The sequence below is a fragment of the Bos grunniens genome, chromosome 2, assembly GCF_055505025.1.
Source record: "Bos grunniens cultivar Pamir isolate PY7600 chromosome 2, Bosgru_T2T1.0, whole genome shotgun sequence".
NCBI classification, from domain to species: domain Eukaryota; kingdom Metazoa; phylum Chordata; class Mammalia; order Artiodactyla; family Bovidae; genus Bos; species Bos grunniens.
Window position 1 is genome coordinate 75855738 of NC_141166.1, and position 20518 is coordinate 75876255.

The 20518-nt window shown below is 41.2% G+C and overlaps 1 protein-coding gene across 14 annotated transcripts in view; it reads left to right on the top strand.

The window, feature by feature from the left end:
- The window catches only part of LOC147378256 (uncharacterized), a 407307-nt gene that overhangs the window by 214557 nt on the left and 172232 nt on the right, over positions 1-20518 (top strand). For 5 of the 14 annotated variants that reach the window (XR_015145635.1, XR_015145614.1, XR_015145627.1 and 2 more), the window contains one exon: positions 257-299. The exons of 6 other annotated variants lie outside the window; for them this stretch is intronic. The gene's annotated coding sequence lies outside the window, so the exon portion shown is untranslated. Of the gene's footprint in view, positions 1-256; positions 300-1659; positions 1791-20518 lie in introns of those variants that run through there. 3 more of the 14 variants (XR_015145620.1, XR_015145632.1, XR_015145637.1) reach the window with 1 other exon arrangement.

Sequence of the window (20518 nt, forward strand, 5' to 3'; positions counted from 1 at the left end):
GTTCACCCTAACCTCCACAAAACTTTTATCCTTTGGCCATGAATGACCTCAAATCGTTCACTAGTTATCTTGCTCTTATATCCCCACCTGCATTCTAAGTTTATAAAATTGTAGAATTTCTAAACTCAAAGGGGCCCTAGGTTACCAAATAATCTGTTCCACCAGGGCCACATCTTGGTTAGTTTCGGGGCTAGGTCTAGAAACAGTTCAAAATTCCCTCCATTCAACGGTAATTTAAATTTTTGTTTTCCCACAGCGTCGAGGCAGGCCAGCACCTCTGCTTTTAAGAAAGATTGAGCGTGAGTACTGTTATTCTGGTGGAAGGGCTGGTGCTTACATTTGTACCTTTTGCTGCTCTGAGAAATCCCTGCCAATGGATAACTGATAAGGTGTCATGAAATGTAAGGGATCAAATGACAAAATGGTCTAAGCTATGCCCACCATAGCACCAGGTGCCTATATAGATTTAACTTTTAGGCCAGGCTCAAATCCACATCCACTGGGAGACCCTGGACCAGTATGGGGTAATTACACTTTCCTAATTCAATTATGAATCATAAGAGTTCACATTAGTGAAACACTGGCTGTTCACCAGGTGCTATGCTGGATGGATCACATGGAAAATTCGATAGGTCTAAGGAAGAAACTAAAGCTTAGAAAAAAAAATTTAAGTGAAAATGGAAATATCTCCATGTTTATATTTGTTTATTTTTTAAACTTTTTATTTTATATTGGGGTATAGCCATTTAACAATGTTGTCATACCTTCAGGTGAACAGCAAAGGAATTCAGTCATCCATATACATGTATCCATTCTCCCTTGAACTCCACCCCATCCAGGCTGCCAAATAACATTGAGCAAAATTCCATGTGCTCTACAGTAGTTTCTTGTTAGTTATCCACTTTAAATATGGCAGTGTGTACATGCATAAAACTTAAAAAATTTCACTGACCTGTCCAAAGTGAGTTGTTAGTGGTGAGGCTTGGATTTGAAGTTGGTATAATTTTTCAGTCCATTCTCTTAATTCCTGTGCTATTTTGTGTTGATGAAAAGAGATAATGTGAATAAAATGCTTAGGTTAGGGTCCAGAAGCTCAGTAAGTGGCTGTAGTCATCATCATCATCATTGCAACCCCAAGTAACCCTGCTGCTGCTGCTGCTAAGTCGCTTCAGTTGTGTCTGACTCTGTGTGACCCCAGAGATGGCAGCCCACCAGGGTCCCCGGCCCTGGGATTCTCCAGGCAAGAACACTGGATTGGATTGCCATTTCCTTCTCCAATGCATGAAAGTGAAAAGTGAAAGTGAAGTCACTCAGTCGTGTCCGACTCTTAGCGACCCCATGGACTGCAGCCTACCAGGCTCCTCCGCCCATGGGATTTTCCAGGCAAGAGTATTGGAGTTGGGTGCCATTGCCTTCTCCTACATAGCTCTTATTAGGTACCAGGAAGGTACTATTTTAAGCACTTCACATAGGTTTATTTGCAAAACACCCCTGTGAGGTAGTACTAGTATAACAGATTTTATAGGTGAGGAAACTGAGGCACAAAAATGATTATATTACACAAAGTTATACAGCTAGTAAGTGACAGAGGTGGATTTGAACTAGAGAGTCTGGCTCCAAACTGAATGCCACTAACCAGTGCACCCTGCTGCTTTTCAGGTGAAAAATGGCAAATACTGCTGCTGCTAATGGTTAGCAGAGAGGCCCTCAGTTCCTTTCGACACAGTACTTCCCTACATGCTTTCCTTGTAAGAATGCCCTTTAGATAAAAATAAATATGCTAATAGATTCAAGTGTCCTTTTCATGTCTCCCCTTTCTGCCCTCTCAAAAATTCTTATATGATTCAATCTAATACTATTTCATGGCACCTGTTTTCTTAGTCATTTTGGAAGTGACCTCTGGGAAAGGACTATTCTTGGTGTTATTACATTTTTTTTTTTTCAACCTGGAAGAGACCTTTGAAATTCTCTTAGGACAGAAGTCTCTACAATAAAGTGCTTGTACCCTACAGGATGCACAAGGTTATCCACTGGTATTGGGGGAAAAAAAGTCCTAATTTAAAACCAAAGAAATTAAGGGCCATGGTGATCTTCCTGTTGTTAAGTATAACAGAATCTCCTAGACATTATTATTATAGTGACTCCATGGCTGGTGCCTGCCGACCCCCCATGCTTGAAGCATTCATCTCGCTAAATTGAGTGAGGTCACTCTTGTACCTTTCTTTCTCTCTCTCTGACTGCTCTTTCTGTTTCCCAGTCCCTGTATTTAAACAAGTTAAAAAAAATTAATATATGGATTGACACAACGTCTTCACTTGCTCCAGGGATCACACATGGTAAATAGGTCCCATGTCCGAGGCAAGGGTGAAGGCTCTATAGCATGGACAAAGCTGCATCCTTGTTTCATTTCCTTCTGGCACGTTAATGCATGCTGTTATGAGTTGAATCGTTCCCTCAAAGAGGGATGTTGAAGTCCCTTAGAAAGGGATTTATTTTGAAGTAGAATTATTGTAGGAATTATTTAAGTTAGATGATGTCATATTGAATGAGGGTGGGACTCCTAATGTAGCTGGTATCGTTACAAGAAGAGAAGAACAGACACAAAAGAAGGCAGCCATGTGATGATGGGGACAAGTTGGAATGGATGAATGATGTCAAGGAAGCATCAGTAAGGCAAGGAATACCAGGAATTGCCAGCAAACGCCAGCAGCTAGAAGAGGTGAGGAAAGAGGGTGCCTGCTGATGCCCTGATTTGACTTTTAGCTTCCAGAACTGTAAGCCAATACATTTCTGTTATTTTAAGCCCCCTAGTTTGTATCAGTTTGTTATGGCAGCCACAGGAAACCAGGTAACTGTGTAGGTATTGGGTTGGCCAAAAAGTTCATTCAGATTTTTCCATTACAGCTTACAGAAAAATCTGAACAAACTTTGGTCAATGCAATAGATTTACAAATTGTGTTTTTCTGTTTAAATAAAGCTATCCCCCAGCAAACGGGCAGTCTGCAAAGACAGCCCTGATGCAATGTCAAGTGGACCTCAGGGATGTGGCACCACGGCCCCTCTCTCCATCAGCTGCTGTTGTGAGGGAAGAGTAATGACAGTGCCATCAAACCTGGTAGGAAGTCAGCCAAAATGTCTTGAAATTATCAAGGCATTTGATCTATTGATTATCATCTACTGTTTTTATGATAAATCATTCCTTGTTGTTTCTGTTCAGTCACCCAGTCGTGTCCGACTCTTTTCAACCCTGTGGACTGCAGCACGCCAGGCCTCCCTGTCCTTCGCCATCTCCCAAAGTTCACCCAAGTTCATGTTCACTGCATCGGTGATGTCATCCAACTGTCTAATCCTCTGATGCCTTCTTCTCCTTTTGCCCTCAATCTTTCCCAGTATCAGGGACTTTTCCAATGAGTCATCTGTTTGCATCAGATGACCAAAATACTGGAGCTTCAGCTTTAGCGTCAGAGAAGGCAATGGCAACCCACTCCAGTGTTCTTGCCTGGAGAATCCCAGGGACGGGGGAGCCTGGTGGGCTGCCGTCTATGAGGTTGTACAGAGTCGGGCACGACTGAAGTGACTTAGCAGCAGCAGCAGCAGCAGCTTTAGCATCAGTTACACTAGACCATTCAGGTATGACCTAAATCAAATCCCTTATGATTATACAGTGGAAGTGAGAAATAGATTTAAGGGCCTAGATCTGATAGATAGAGTGCCTGATGAACTATGGAATGAGGTTTGTGACATTGTACAGGAGACAGGGATCAAGACCATTCCCATAGAAAAGAAATGCAAAAAAGCAAAATGGCTGTCTGGGGAGGCCTTACAAATAGCTGTGAAAAGAAGAGAAGTGAAAAGCAAAGGAGAAAAGGAAAGATATAAACATCTGAATGCAGAGTTCCAAAGAATAGCAAGAAGAGATAAGAAAGCCTTCTTCAGCGATCAATGCAAAGAAATAGAGGAAAACAACAGAATGGGAAAGACTAGGGATCTCTTAAAGAAAATCAGAGATACCAAAGGAACATTTCATGCAAAGATGGGCTCAATAAAGGACAGAAATGGTATGGACCTAACAGAAGCAGAAAATATTAAGAAGAGATGGCAAGAATACACAGAAGAACCGTACAAAAAAGATCTTCATGACCCAGATAATCACAATGGTGTGATCACTGCCCTAGAGCCAGACATCCTGGAATGTGAAGTCAAGTGGGCCTTAGAAAGCATCACTACGAACAAAGCTAGTGGAGGTGATGGAATTCCAGTTGAGCTATTCCAAATCCTGAAAGATGATGCTGTGAAAGTGCTGCACTCAATATGCCAGCAAATTTGGAAAACTCAGCAGTGGCCACAGGACTGGAAAAGGTCAGTTTTCATTCGAATCCCAAAGAAAGGCAATGCCAAAGAATGCTCAAACTACCGCACAATTGCACTCGTCTCATACACTAGTAAAGTAATGCTCAAAATTCTCCAAGCCAGGCTTCAGCAATATGTGAACCGTGAACTTCCTGATGTTCAAGCTGGTTTTAGAAAAGGCAGAGGGACCAGAGATCAAATTGCCAACATCCACTGGATCATGGAAAAAGCAAGAGAGTTCCAGAAAAACATCTATTTCTGCTTTATTGACTATGCCAATGCTTTGACTCTGTGGATCACAATAAACTGTGGAAAATTCTTCAAGAGATGGGAATACCAGACCACCTGATCTGCCTCTTGAGAAATTTGTATGCAGGTCAGGAAGCAACAGTTTGAACTGGACATGGGACAACAGACTGGTTCCAAATAGGAAAAGGAGTATGTCAAGGCTGTATATTGTCACCCTGTTTATTTAACTTATATGCACAGTACATCATGAGAAATGCTGGACTGGAAGAAACACAAGCTGGAATCAAGATTGCCGGGAGAAATATCAATAACCTCAGGTTTGCAGATGACACCACTCTTACAGCAGAAAGTGAAGAGGAACTCAAAAGCCTCTTGATGAAAGTGAAAGTGGAGAGTGAAAAAGTTGGCTTAAAGCTCAACATTCAGAAAATGAAGATCATGGCATCCTGTCCCATCACTTCATGGGAAATATATGGGGAAACAGTGGAAACAGTGTCAGACTTTATTTTTCTGGGCTCCAAAATCACTACAGATGGTGACTGCAGCCATGAAATCAAAAGACGCTTACTCCTTGGAAGGAAAGTTATGACCAACCTAGACAGCATATTCAAAAGCAGAGACATTACTTTGCCAACAAACGTCTGTCTAGTCAAGGCTATGGTTTTTCCTGTGGTCATGTATGGATGTGAGAGTTGGACTGTGAAGAAGGCTGAGTGCCAGAGAATTGATGCTTTTGAACTGTGGTGTTGGAGAAGAGTCTTGAGAGTCCCTTGGACTGCAAGGAGATCCTACCAGTCCATTCTGAAGGAGATCAGCCCTAGGATTTCTTTGGAAGGAATGATGCTGAAGCTGAAACTCCAGTACTTTGGCCACCTCATGCAAAGAGTTGAGTCATTGGAAAAGACTCTGATGCTGGGAGGGATTGGGAGCAGGAGGAGAAGGGGACGACAGAGGATGAGATGGCTGGATGGCATCACTGACTTGATGGACATGAGTCTCAGTGAACTCTGGGAGTTGGTGATGGACAGGGAGGCCTGGCGTGCTGCGATTCATGGGGTTGCAAAGAGTTGGACACGACTGAGCGACTGATCTGATCTGATCTGATTGCAGTGAATATTTAGGGTTGATCTCCTTGAAGATTGACTGGTTTGATGTCTTTTCTGTCCAAGGGACTTTCAGGAGTCTTCTCTAGCACTACAGTTTGAAGGTACCACAGTTCAAAGGGATCAATTCTGCCTTCTTTATGGTTCAGCTCTCACAACCATATGTGACTACTGGGGAAGACCATAGCCTTGACTGTATGGACCTTTGTTGGCAGAGTACTGTGTCTGCTGTTAAACACACTATCTAGGTTTGTCATCCCTTTTCTGTGAAGAAGCAGTCATTTGATTTCATGCGTGCAGTTACCATCTTCAGTGATTTTGGAGCCCGAGAAGAGAATATCTGTCTCTACTTCCACCTTTTCTTCTTCTGTTTGCCATGCAGTAATGGGGCCAGATGCCATGATCTTAGTTTTCGTAATATTTAGTCTTAAGCCTGCTCTCTCACTCTTCTCCTTCACCCTCATCAAGAGGATCTTTAATTCCTCTTCATTTTCTGCCATTAGAGTGGTATCATCCTCATATCTTAGGTTGTTGATGTTTCTTTTGCCTATCTTGATTCCAGCTTGTTAACTCATCCAGCCCTGCATTTCTCATGATGTGCTAAGCATATAGGTTAAACAGACAGGGTGACAGCAGATAGCTCTATTTTACTCCTTTCTTGATCTTGAACCAATCAGTTGTTCCATACAGGTTTTTAACAGTTGCTTTTTCACCTGCATACAGGTTTCTCAGGAGACAGGTAATGTGGTCTTGTATTCCCATCTCTCTAAGAGCCTTCCAGTTTGTCATGATCCACATAGGCAAAGGCTTTAGTGTAGTCGATGAAACAGAGATAGATGTTTTTCTGAAATTCCCTTGCTTTCTCTATAATCCAGCATATGTTGGCAATTTGACCTCTAGTTCCTCTCCTTTTCTAAACCCAGGTTGAACATCTGAAAGTTCTTGGTTTGCATAACGCTGAAGCCTAGCATGCAAGATTTTAAGTATGACCTTGCTAGCATGGGAGATGAGTACAATTGTTCAATAGTTAGCACATTCTTTGGTACTACCCTTCTTGGGAATCTGGATGAAGATTGACCTTTTCCAGTCCTGTGGCCACAGCTGGGTCTTCCAGATTTGCTGACATAATGAATGCAAAACCTTGATCAGTTCAGTTCAGTCACTCAGTCACGTTCGACTCTTGGTGACCCCATGGATTGCAGCACACCAGGCCTCCCTGTCCATCACCAACTCCCATAGTTTACTCAAACTCATTTCCATTGAGTCGGTGAAGCCATCCAACCATCTCATCCTCTGTCGTCCCCTTCTCTTCCTGCCTTCAATCTTTCCTAGCATCAGGGTCTTTTCTAATGAGTGTTCTTTGCAGCAGGTGGCCAAAGTATTGGAGTTTCAGCTTCAACATCAGTCTTTCCAATGAATATTCAGGACTGATTTCCTTTAGGATGGACTGCTTGGATCTCCTTGCAGTCCAAGGGACTCTCAAGAGTCTTCTCCAACACCACAGTTCAAAAGCATCAATTCATCGGTGCTCAGCTTTCTTTATAGTCCAACTCTCACATTCATACATGACTACTGGGAAAACCACAGCTTTGACTAGACGGAACTTTGTTGGCAAAGTAATGTCTCTGTTTTTTAACATGCTGTCTAGGTTGGTCGTAAAACCATGATGGCATCATCCTTTACAGATTTCATCAGCTGGAAAAGTTCTGCTGGAATTTCATCACATCCACTATCTTTATTAACAGCAGTGCTTCTTAAGGCCCACTTGACTTCACACTCCAGAATGTCTGGCTCTGGGAGACTAACCACACCATTGTAGTAATCCGGTTCATTAAGATCTTTTTTAATACAGTTCTTCTGTGTATTCTTTCCATCTCTTCTTGATCTCTTTAGCACCTACTAGGTCTTTACCATTTTTATCCTTTATTGTGCCCATTGTTGGGTGGAATGTTCCCTTGATGTTTCCATTTTTCCTGAAGAGATCTCTAGTCTTTCCCCTTTTGTTATTTTCTTCTATTATTGAGCATTGTTCATTGAAGAAGGCATTCTTGTCTCTTCTAGCTATTTTTTGGAACTTTGTATTTCATTGGCTATGCCTTTCCCTCTCTCCCTTGGTTTTGGCTTCTCTTCATTCTTCTGCTATTTGTAAAGCCTCCTCAGATAACCACTTTGTCTTCTTGCTTTTCTTTTTCTTTGGGTTGGTTTTGTTTGCCACCTCAATTCTTACCTCAGTTCTTATTAGGCCTTGAGGTTTTAGGTGATGATGGTATGAAGCCATTATAATCAAAAGGACATTTGATATTCCTTATTTAATCTTTCTTTCATCCTATTAAATATTTTATTTTTATACCTTTTAATGATAAATGAACTGTTTCTTCATTAAACCCCTTATAAATGAAAGGCTAAATAAATGCATATATATTGGCAGTATGTGGTCATTTTTTAACATTGATTGGGTACATGGCCAAGTCAACACCCACCCCACTTTGATGCATGAGGAAGCAGGTCTGGGATGGTTATGTGAATTAGCTACTCAAGGTCACAACTTGAATTTGGTTCTTCTGCATTCAGACTGAGGTCAAGCTTCTATACCATTTTCTGTCCCTCAAGGGTGTAGTGAGATGCATACTTTGCCCAATTTTAGTATCAGGAGGCCTTGGGCCATTTTAACTAAGATGTTTCTGTTTAGCAAACCTTGTAGGAAGCAGAGGTGTTTCAGCAGGGGCAGGCAATGGGGACTTGGAATTCTGGCTCTGCTTCCAACTAGTTGTGTGGCCTGGGGCAGGTACTTTGACCTCTCTGATCCTCATTTTCTTTAATTATAAGATGCTGACAGTTGTGTTTTTGGCATAGGAAATAAAGAATAAGTTATATATGGTTGTCAAAGTGTAAACTACATGCTAGTGGTAAAGTCTAGTAGTAAGAGTTGATGTTACTGTTGAGACTATGAAGGTATAAGAGATACAGTTCTGTCTTATATATGGAGAGGTTCCTGCAGACCAGTGGGTAAGACTCATGTCCAGATGTGAATATGATTCTCCTAACTGGTCATGTGAACAGAGGTGGCATGGGGTTGAAAGTGGCACCCCAGTTCAGGGAGCCCAGTGATGGCTTCTGCGGACTGACACTGGCTGGGTGGGAGACCTGTAATTCCTACTCCCTTTCCTCAAGTTCTGGTCACATTCTTGGTGCTAAGAAATCTGCACGGCTAAACAGGGGTCACTTATTGCTCTTGTCTTGGTCACAGGCAAGTGTCTTGATAGAAAATTCCTCTCTCTCACCTCTGTCCACTCCCTCCACTTTTGCCTATCAACGGCCCAACCGAGAGCCATAGAGACCTCCTCATTGTCAGGTCCAGTGGATTCCTCTTGGGAGTTACCATGACCTCTTGGCCATCTTGCCTCTGTTGGTTACTGTTCGGGATCATTTGATCCCTTCCTTCTTCTGGATGCATCCTCTCTCAATTGAGGAACACCACGCTCTCTTGAATTTCCTCCTTTCTGTAGACACCACTTCTCACTCTCTTTTGCTGGCTCATATTCTCCTACTCTGCATATGCTGGGACTTCTCTCAGTGCTACCCAGGCCTCTGTTCTTCCTGAACAATCCCATCTATGGGCTTGGCTTCCAATACCCTTGGCATCACTGATTCTCAAACAGAGGGAGGGCTGTCAGAAGTTACCTGCCAGGAGAGAGGCTTTTTCAAATTGCTCATACCACTGTAGGGGTTCTGAACGTACAACCTCTCCCTGACATTCACTATCACAGTGGTCCTTTTGGGGATGGTGGTTCCTCATTTGTATGTGATGTGTATATATGTTGAGAAACTCTAATTTCATGCTGACAGATCCCAATTCATCAGCTACATCATGTGCATGTAGGTTCCAATACACATATCCACTTGGATGTCCACTAAGCACATCACACTCAGCTGACCCAAGTGATACTTAGCTCTTCCATAACCTTGCTCTTTTCCTTGCATCTTCACTTTCAGCGAATAGTACTACCATTCAAACAGTTGCTCAAGCCAAAATTTGGCTATCATCCTTGCTCATCTTGTTCTGTTACTCCTGATCCAGTGCCCACAATAATCAAGCCCTTGTGAATCCACCTCCTAAAAATCATTTGCCTCAAATCATTTCTCCTCTTTCCCATGGATGTTACCCTCCTCACTTCTGTCCACCAGTCCATTATTTACATAGCCTTCTCAATGCAGTCTTATTGTGGCATTCCCCTGACTGAATGCCCTGTTGCCCTCGAGCTTCAGCTGGGCTCTGCCCACCTCTCTTGCCTCATTTCTTGCTTCTTCTCACCATGCTCCACACATTCTGGTCATACTTAGGGAGACCTATAGTTGATTGTCCAGACAAAATAATACTTGCAAATGTAAGAGGGTATTGTTAATGATGATTCTGGGACAGTAAGAGAGAACTACAACTCTCCCAAGAAAAGCAGGAGGTTCAGTTAACGCAAATCATACTGAAATTTTAGTTCCTCACACATGCTTTTTTTCCCCCCATCCATAGAGCTTGATTTTTATGTCCCTTTGTGGCCTTCCTGGGACCCCCATCCCCTCTGTGTGTTCTCCTAGCCTCCTGTACCTAACCCATTTGGCATGTAAAAGACTAAGGTTTTAGCTGTCTCTCATCCCACCCTCATCTGAGAGAAAAAAAAAGAAGTCAGATTCGATCTCAGGTTGCTTTAATGCTTTTACCACTCTGTAAACTGCTTTTCCCAGCACAACCCTGCCCTCTTTTTAAGTAAGAAAGAGTAGATTTCAGGCTTAGATTCATCATGTGAGTGACAGACTCTAGCTAGAAATTTAAAATGTCATCTTGTTTTCATTTATTTACTGATGTTTATGTTCTCTTTATAACAAGTAATGCTGATTTTCTATTTGTGCTAATGACATAGTGTTTTCTTTCCAAATGAACTTGCTAAAGAAAAGGAGTCATCTGAAATAAAAGCAGTAAATTAATAATAGCCCTCTTGATATATGAATATGGACAGATTTCATGACATCTGGGACCTCTTTTAAGAATAAGGACATTTTCCTATCTTGAGATAATAAATTCTATTATCATACCTAAGAAAATTAGCATAGCAAAGTCTATAACTTTTATTCTAAACATTGACATTTAAAAATAAATCTCCTACATTATTCTCTTAAATCTGTTCAGTGGAATCTAAAAACCCAAGGAATTTGATACTCATCACTAACTATTTTTTGATATATAAACAAACTTCCTTTTAGCATTTGAATATTTTACATCTTTATTTTCTATCTATTCTGCTTATTCCACAAAATCTTATCCTAATGTATGGTTGTTTATGCTTGAAAGTTTTTTATTGATCATTCTGTCATGTTCTTCTAAAACAAACAAAAAATGCACCAATTAAAATTGAGTCCTTTCTTTATATCCTGTGATCATAAAACTCCAAGTACTAAAAACTTCTTCGTGATTGAGTTATCATTATAATTAGTAGTAGTAGTACACAGATGCACTATTAGTGTGCTATTGACCACAGCATCATAATAACATCCTAATTTGAATATTAGTCAAAACTAGTATAAAAAAAGTTTTGCAAAGACACTTCCTGAATGACGTGATTGGGCTTCTAACAATGAGTTCCTGTATTCATGGCTAAGTATGACTTACAGCTGGGAAGAGGCAGGGTGCTGCATCAATTCTATTCCTATTTTTTATAGATGCAAATAAAAAATTTCACATAAAATAAATAGTTATGGAAGAAGATTTATGATATCAGTTTGAATTCCTTCACAGTTATATGACAACAATCACATAGTGATATACCACAAAATTTATTTTAATAATGATACATCATTTGCCAGCTCAGTTTGGTCCTCTTCCAATTTTATTAAAAGCAAAGAATTGGAAATAGCCTGAACTGCAGAAGATTTGTTATCCAGCTCTTAGACTTATTCACTCTCTTGAGTTCTTGGAAATATACTGAAAAGTATATATTAACCTTTATCAAGTTATTATTAATGATACTTATTATTTTCACCTAAAGCCATCATCTTTAACCTGCTATACTTATAAGTTATTGAGAAAATAAAATATTGGACATTGCAATACACTTGCCAATACATTTTTTTTAATCAAATGACAAAGCTTCAAATGCATTTGTGTGAAACTGTGGAGTTATAGGTTTTAATTTATGGAAAATGTCCACCATGGTCAAGCGCATCAGCCGCATCTACTTGCTTCCTGCCAGAAAACATCTGACTTCATTTTTCAATTCAGTAGACATTTCTGTGTCTCCTCTCTCACTTCTGGTCTAATTCTAAGGAAGAGAGAGAGAGAGTGGAGTGATAACTGGATCCTGGAAGCTTGCTGCCTGGTGACGTAAGGTCTGTGCTGACTCTGCTTTGCTCCCAGCCTCAGGACCCGTGTTTTCTCTGATGCATGTTGGGGATAAAGAGGAGAGGACATTAAGTAGAAGTTTTGAATGTTTGAATTGAAACTTCCTTTGTTGCTTCTACTCAGTCATCCCGTTGTTTTGATGTCTGACCCTCTTCCTTTATTTAGGGCCTGAGCCAAGGACCACCTGGGATAAATCCCATGGAAAAAGTCAGGCCAGGTGAGAGGGCTGAAGTTGATAGTAAGCCTTGGGTGACGAGGCAGAGAGGTGGCAGAGGGGGACAAAGAGACTGGCAAGAAGCTTCTAACCTAACATGGCCACAGTGAAGATATGTGAGGGCAATCCGAAAATGGATTTTCCTTAAAAGTACTAATGGTTGTGGTTCCCTTGGGGAGGTTTCTAGTCCTCCCCCTGACTCCCACCCTCTATGCATCTACCCTCCATGAAGCCTGCTAGGCTAGCAGAATAGCTTTGCTGAAGTCTGGGTTGAGGATGAGATGGGGGAAGGGGAGATGGAAACAGATGGGTCCAGTGAAAGTCCCTGCTCCTGAGTATGCTGACTCTGACTAACCCAAGAAAACCCTAGGATCCTGCCCTGCACTTGACAATGTCCACGTGGCTGGGAGGAGTGTAAGTCCAGCCAGGCTGGCCTGGCTAGTTCTCTCTTCGTTATTGAGAATACCCTTTGTCCACTGAAGCAAAGCTTTTGACTCTTATTTTCTTGGGAACTGTCAACAGTTTTAAAACTCCCCTGCCCTCAGTTTTATTGAAATATAATTGACACATGGCATTGTATAAGTTTAAAAAGGTGTGATTTGACTTAAAAATCATACCTTGAACTTATGATTTGACTTATATATCTTGTAAAATGACTACCATAATAAGTTTAGGTAATATCCATCATCTTATTTAGATAGTGCTGAGACCTCTTAGTATTTACTCTATAACAATTTTCATATGTATCATTCAGCAGTGTTAAATGTAGTCATCTTATTGTGTATTATGTCCTTAATTCTTCCTTATAACTAGAAGTTTGTGACTTTTGATTACTTTCAAATGATTCCCCCTTCCCCCATCTCCCAGTTCTGGTAACCACAAATCTGATTTCTTTTTCTAGAAGTTCAGTTTTTTCTTTCTTTTTTTAATTAAGATTCCATATATATGAGATCATACAGAGTTTGTCTTCCTCTGATTTCTTTTTAACTTAGCATTATACCTTCAAGGTCCAGATCAGATCAGATCAGTTCCTCAGTTGTGTCCGACTCTTTGCGACCCCGTGAATCGCAGCATGCCAGACCTCCCTGTCCATCACCAACTCCCAGAGTTCACTGAGACTCATGTCCATCGAGTCAGTGATGCCATCCAGCCATCTCATCCTCTGTCGTCCCCTTCTCCTCTTGCCCCCAATCCCTCCCAGCATCAGAGTCTTTTCCAATGAGCCAACTCTTCGCATGAGGTGGCCAAAGTACTGGAGTTTCAGCTTTAGCATCATTCCTTCCAAAGAACTCCCAGGGTTGATCTCCTTCAGAATGGACTGGTAGGATCTCCTTGCAGTCCAAGGGACTCTCAAGACTCTTCTCCAACACCACAGTTCAAAAGCATCAATTCTTCGGCACTCAGCCTTCTTCACAGTCCAACTCTCACATCCATACATGACCACAGGAAAAACCATAGCCTTGACTAGACGAACCTTTGTTGGCAAAGTAATGTCTCTGCTTTTCAATATACTATCTAGGTTGGTCATCACTTTCCTTCCAAGGAGTAAGCATCTTTTAATTTCATGGCTGCGGTCACCATCTGTAGTGATTTTGGAGCCCAGAAAAATAAAGTCTGACACTGTTTCCACTGTTTCCCCATATATTTCCCATGAAGTGATGGGACCAGATGCCATGATCTTCGTTTTCTGAATGTTGAGCTTTAAGCCAACTTTTTCACTCTCCACTTTCACTTTCATCAAGAGGCTTTTTAGTTCCTCTTCACTTTCTGCCATAAGGGTGGTGTCATCTGCGTATCTGAGGTTATTGATATTTCTCCTGGCAATCTTGATTCCAGCTTGTGTTTCTTCCAGTCCAGCGTTTCTCATGATGTACTCTGCATATAAGTTAAATAAGCAGGGTGACAATATACAGCCTTGACGAACTCCTTTTCCTATTTGGAACCAGTCTGTTGTTCCATGTCCAGTTCTAACTGTTGCTTCCTGACCTGCATATAGGTTTCTCAAGAGGCGGATCAGGTGGTCTGGTATTCCCATCTCTTTCAGAATTTTCCACAGTTTATTGTGATCCACACAGTCAAATGCTTTGGCATAGTCAATAAAGCAGAAATAGATGCTTTTCTGGAACTCTCTTGTTTTTTCCATGATCCAGCGGATGTTGGCAATTTGATCTCTGGTGCCTCTGCCCTTTCTAAAACCAGCTTGAACATCAGGAAGTTCACGGTTCACATATTGCTGAAGCCTGGCTTGGAGAATTTTTAGCATTACTTTACTAGCGTGTGAGATGAATGCAATTGTGCAGTAGTTTGAGCATTCTTTGGCATTGCCTTTCTTTGGGATTGGAATGAAAACTGACCTTTTCCAGTCCTATGGCCACTGCTGAGTTTTCCAAATTTGCTGGCAGGTCCATGTGGTCACAAATGGCAAGATTTCCTTCCTTTATGGTTGAGTAATTTCATACACACACACGTGTGTGTGTGTGTGTGTGTGTATGTATTTCATTTGATTGATTGTTTCCTTTGCTGTGCAGTTCATCAATTAATCTCTTGGCTTCTTAGGCTAGGTAAAACTTGTCTGTTCCTCTTTCTAAGGAAAAACCCTTCTGTTCCTTTTTTCTCTCTATAATAACTTCTGTCATAAATAATGTTGCTAGTGACTATGAGGTGCAGATATCTCTTTGACATAGGGTTTTTGTTTCCTTTGGATATATTTTCAGAAGTGGAATTGCTGGATCACATAGTAATTCTATTTTTAATTTTTAAGGAACCTCCATACTGTTTTCCAGAGTGGCTGTACCAATTTACTTTCTCACAGTACACAGAGGCTCCCGTTTCTCCACATCCTTTATAGCACTTGTTATCTGTTAGCTTTTGGTTGATAGTCACTCTGAGAGGCATGAGGTGATTTCTCATTGTGGTTTTGAGTTGGATTTCCTTGATAATGAGTAACGTTGAGTACCTTGTCATGTACCTGTTGACCAGTCATGTGTCTTCTTTGGAAAAAGAAGTGTGTTCTTTGTCCACTTTTACTTGTATGATTTGTTTTTGTTATTTTCGTATTGAGTTGTATGAGTTTTTATTAAAATACATATTTTAGATATTAACCCCTTATCAGACATAATGTTTGCAAATATTTTTTTCCCGTTTCACAGGTTATCTTTTCATTGATTGATTGTTTCCTTTGCTGTCCAGAAGCTTTTTCATTTTAATGTAGTCCCACTTGTTTATTTTTCATTTTATTGCTTATGCTTTAGGGGTCATTACCTAAAAAAATCATTGCTAAGACTCATGTCAGGGGGCATTTGCCTATGTTTTCTTCCAGAAATTTCATGGTTTCAGGTCTTACATGTAATTCCTTAGTCAATTAACTTTTTATGAAGACTTAGCCAAGCCTGTGGGAACAGAGTGGTTTTCATGAAACACACATTGAAAAACCTCTTGGGTTTGTTCCTTCTGAGAGAGAGACTTTCTGATCTATTTGGGGAAATTCTGAGGTGCAATGATTATTCTGAACCTCCATGAACCAGTTCTTCAATTAATCTCTTGGCTTCTTAGGCTAGGTAAAACCTGACTGGCTGTTCCTCTTTCTAAGCTCTGCAGTGACACACAGAGGAAAAGGAGAAGCTTTTCTGAGGTATAACTTCTTCCCCTACCTCTCCCTGCCCCTGTTCCAACCACTTTCTAGTTTGGGTCGAAGAGAGGTCCAAAATCAGTACTGTTTGAACAGTCTGCTCAGTTTAAACAGTATGCTCAGTATTTAATTTAAAAAAGTTTTTCTCAGGAATTTCCTGGCAGTCCAATGGTTAGGACTTTGAATTTCCACTACAGGGAGCACAGGTTTGACCTCAGGTTTGATCTCTGATTGAGGAGCTAACATTCCACAAACCATGCAGTGCAGCATTTAAAAAAAAAATTCTGTAAAAATCAGTAGATTTTACTTTTTATCTCCAAATTCCAGTTTGTGGTTTCCCTGTAGAAAATCAAAATAAAAACAGTAGTGTCACATGGCAGTGATACACTTGTGCTGAGTAGTGCTGGTCTTTTTAGGTGGTAGCATGAGATCTCTGGTTTGCCATTGTCCCTACCTGACCCTGACATTTCCTGCCTGTTTCCTATAGAAATTTGGATTTGTGATCTCTAGATGTAGGCATGTTGGGGTAGATTGCTCATTTTGCCAATAAATATCCACTGAATATCTGTGATGGCTAGCCAATTCATAAATTCCCCAACTACATGCAGCTTACATTCTAGTGTGGGAAGAGACCATAAGCAAGTAAGTAAATTATAGAATACGTTGGAAGGTGATTGTTCTATGAAGAAAATATAACAGAAAAGTGGATAGCAAGTGTGGATGGATGCAATTATAAAACAGGATAGGCAGGGAAGGGCTCACTAAGACATTTCAATTTTGAAGGAGGTGAAGGAATGTGCCTTGCAACCATGACTTGGGAAGAGCATTCCAGACAGAGGAAACAACAAATGCAAGAGCCCTGAGGCAGAGGGATGTTGTAGAAAGAGCCATAGAAACATGGACACTGTTGTGCACTCTAGGCGATCACTAGCTCCTTCTGAGCATCATGTGAAAAAGAAGGTTTGGGTTGAGAGACTTCCAAAGTCCCAGTTAGCTCTAATATTTGATGATCTTACTGTAAAGCCATTCCCATAGGAAAAACAGGAGGCTGTTTGTCAGTGTGACTGTGGTTATGAAAATGGACAGTCTTCTACTGATTTTCTGAAGAGAATGAAATTTAGAAAGGTGGCTTTCACTATAGACTTTTCTCATAGGGGAGAGAAGAGTCATGCTTGGGTTTAATGACTGAAACATGCATGTTCTTGCTCTCTGAGGGATGAATTTCTGATGTACACGGAGTACAGATGGATTGGAAATGAATGGCATTGGCAGAGTTGATCACTATCTTTTTTATTACTGTTCAGTGTTTGACTTCTGCTGTAGCTCTGGCAGATGACAACAGATTGCAGGGCATGACCAAGAGTAGATTATTTCCTATCTGATCATTCTTTGTGTGTATCTCTGGTGACCAAGGGTTTTAATATAGGGAAGTTAAACAGTGTGGACAGTTTCACCCACCGTCAGCTTAGCCTGTTACTTGCAGCCTCATTCCCTTAACTTTCCAGTTCATAAAAAGAAGAAAAAATCAGCTGTCAGCAACTCAGCCTGATAATGTTAGAGGATAAAAGCTGGAGATAAATGCACATTCCTTGAACTTTGGGTTTGATACACAACCCCTTTCTTCTGACTCATGTGGTTGATCCATACAGGAAATGTCCATTACTATTGTTAAATATTCTTTTAATATTTTATGCTGAGGGTTTAACCACAGCATGGAGTTAAGTGTTGGAGGGATTATTTCTGCAACCAGAAAGTTCTTAAAAATACACAGAGAAGTATTCTGAGATTTCTATAATTTAGTGTAGTGTTAAAATATTTATATTTTCTGGGAGGTGATTATAAGCTAAGGGCCCTTTGTTTACATTTGGGAGGTAGGTCAGGGAAGCTGGCTGGGGAGGTGATAAAGAGGAAAGGGATGCTAAGACTATGAAAGATCTGGGATTTTACTCTACTTGCAACTTGCAAGCCCAATCAATTAGCCCACAACAGTTTCATGGATGCTGCTGGACTCCTGTTTCAGAGACAAAAAACCTCATTACTTCCCACAGTAGCAGTAGCCAGAGTATCAGCATTTGTGACAGTGCCCTGTCCCCTTTCTTCTCTCCGGATGATATGAAGCAAGCCAAGTGATACAGACATGTAGTGGACTGAGTTACAAGAGGGGCATCCTGAGCTTAGGGAACCAAAATCTTTTATAATGGGTAGTAAGCATGCCTGCCCTTAGCTCCAGAGGAAGACATCTCTGTTTTATGGACAGTTAGCACACTTGCCCTTTGCTCTGGAGAGAGATGCTATCTCTATCTTCCAAGACTATTCTTTATACAGACATGCTGGGGCAGATAGTCTGGAACAAAAGCAGTCAGTATCTGGCTTGTAGTATGAGCAGAGATGCATGGAGAATTGTCTTTCAAAGATGTTTTTGCCCTGAAGTTTCAATTTCCCCTCCTTCCTCCCTAGTTCCCTCAGGTAAGTTCACTCCTGGTTTTGCATCCTAGCAGCTTTCTCTCTCTAATTTCTATTGAAATTCAGGCAGACAGATTTCTACCTGAGCTTAAGGCACAATTCAAGCCTATCACTGCAGGTAAAGGCTGACAAGAATTTTAGAAGTCTTACTCACTTTATGACCAGTGTGTCTCTTTTACCTTGGTGCCCTTGGCAGGACTGTTAGACACTCTAACTATTGGAAAAGTTAATTTCACATCATCTTTGAACTAAATAGGACTGTAGATTGTTATCTAGGCCATGCGTGTGTGCTGAGTCACTTCAGTTGTGTCTGACTTTGTGTGACCCCCATGGACTGTAGCCCACCAGGCTCCTCGGTCCATGGGATTCTCCAGGCAAGACCACTGGAGTGGGTTGCCATACCCTCCTCCAGGGAATCTTCCTGACCCAGGGATAGAACCCATATCTCTTATATCTCCTGTATTGTCAGGTGGGTTCTTGACCACTAGTGTCACCTTGGCAGCCCCCATTATCTCGTCCAGTCTTCCTTAATTGAAGCAAGTTTTACATTTGAGGCAACTAAGTTCCTCAAGAGTCAACTGTCTTGTTTAAAGTCATTCACTAAAGATGTGGTAGAACCAGAATTCTAAGTCAGGCTTATGGATATGGACAGTTTCCTGTAGTTTTTCTCATAACTAGAGTTTAGACTAGGGAATCTTTTCAGGCAGGCTTGACCAAGGAAGGTTGAGGAAAGATGGATGGGAGTACTCAGCAACTTCAGCAATTCTCAAGAAAGCAGGGCAGGACTTCCCTGCTGGTCCAGTGGTTAAGAGTCTGCTTCCACTGCAGGGAGCATGGGTTCAGTCAGTGGTTCGGGAACCAAGATCCCATATGCCATGTGATATGTACCCCCCCAAATAAAAATTTTTAAAAAATTTTTAATTGAAAATAAAAAAAGCAGAGCATGAAAGATATTGGATGTGGTTCCTGTGAGTGTGCTCACTCAGTCGTGTCCGACTCTTTGTGATTACATGGACTGTAGCCTGTCAGGCTCCTCCATCCATGGAATTTTCCAGGCAAGAATACTGGAGTGGGTTGCCATTTCCTCTTCCAGGGCATCTTCCCAACCCAGGGATTGAAACTGCATCTCTTGCATTAGCAGGCAGATTCTTTGCCACTGAACCACCTGGGAAAGAGATTGCTAGCTGACTACTCGTTATTCACCTTCCCCCTTTGAAGGACAGAGTTCTATATATTTGAATGTGGCAACTTTCCCAGTTTAAAAAAATATATATACTTCATTTGCTAGCTTTCCTTGAGGTTGGATAGTCAATGAAGTTTGGGTAGAAGTTACTTCCATCAGAGTTCTTTCAAGGGAATTCACTTAGCTGGCAGGAGACTCTGACATTTTCCCTGTATCCCCTTCCTGCCTGGAACATGGCTAGGATGACTAAAGCCACAGTGATCATCTAGTAAGAAAACCTTGTAGATGGATGCATGTGTTAATGACAGTGTAACAGAAACACAGGTGATGCCTGAAACAGTATGAACATCATGGAACCACCATACCAGCCCTGGAGGACCTACCACTGCACCTCTGCAGTGTGAAAGAAAAAGAATTCTCCCACCATTTCTTGTTATTTTATTTCTAGAGAGCAGAGGCATGTATGTAACTCCTTACAAATTTTAGGTGCTTACTGATACCTAGCTGTAATCCTTGACTGTTCATTGTTGAACCCAATGGTTTTTTTTTTTTTTTAATTGCAAGCAACAGAAACATTAGCTAATTTTAGCATAAAGGGACTAATTATCCTTTGAGAAGTTTATGGGGTTGCTCCTAACATGGAAGTAAGGGCTGAAGTCCTAGACCTGGAGCAGGTGGGTATCAGGTTGCGCTAGAAAGTCCTAGTAGCAGGCTCTGCATATTGATCTCATCAGCAAACCCGAATTTCTTGCCAGTTCCCTTGTATCTTTCTGTCGTGATTCAACATCTCAGGGAAGCAAGAATTTGATTGGCTGAGTCAAGGTCACATAACTGATTTGAGCTAAAGTAACATGGCCATACTGTACCAACTTGGTGGAAAGAAGGACAAAGCAGAAGGAGCCTCCTGGGAATACTCCAGCTCCCACTATGGCAGGGCAGG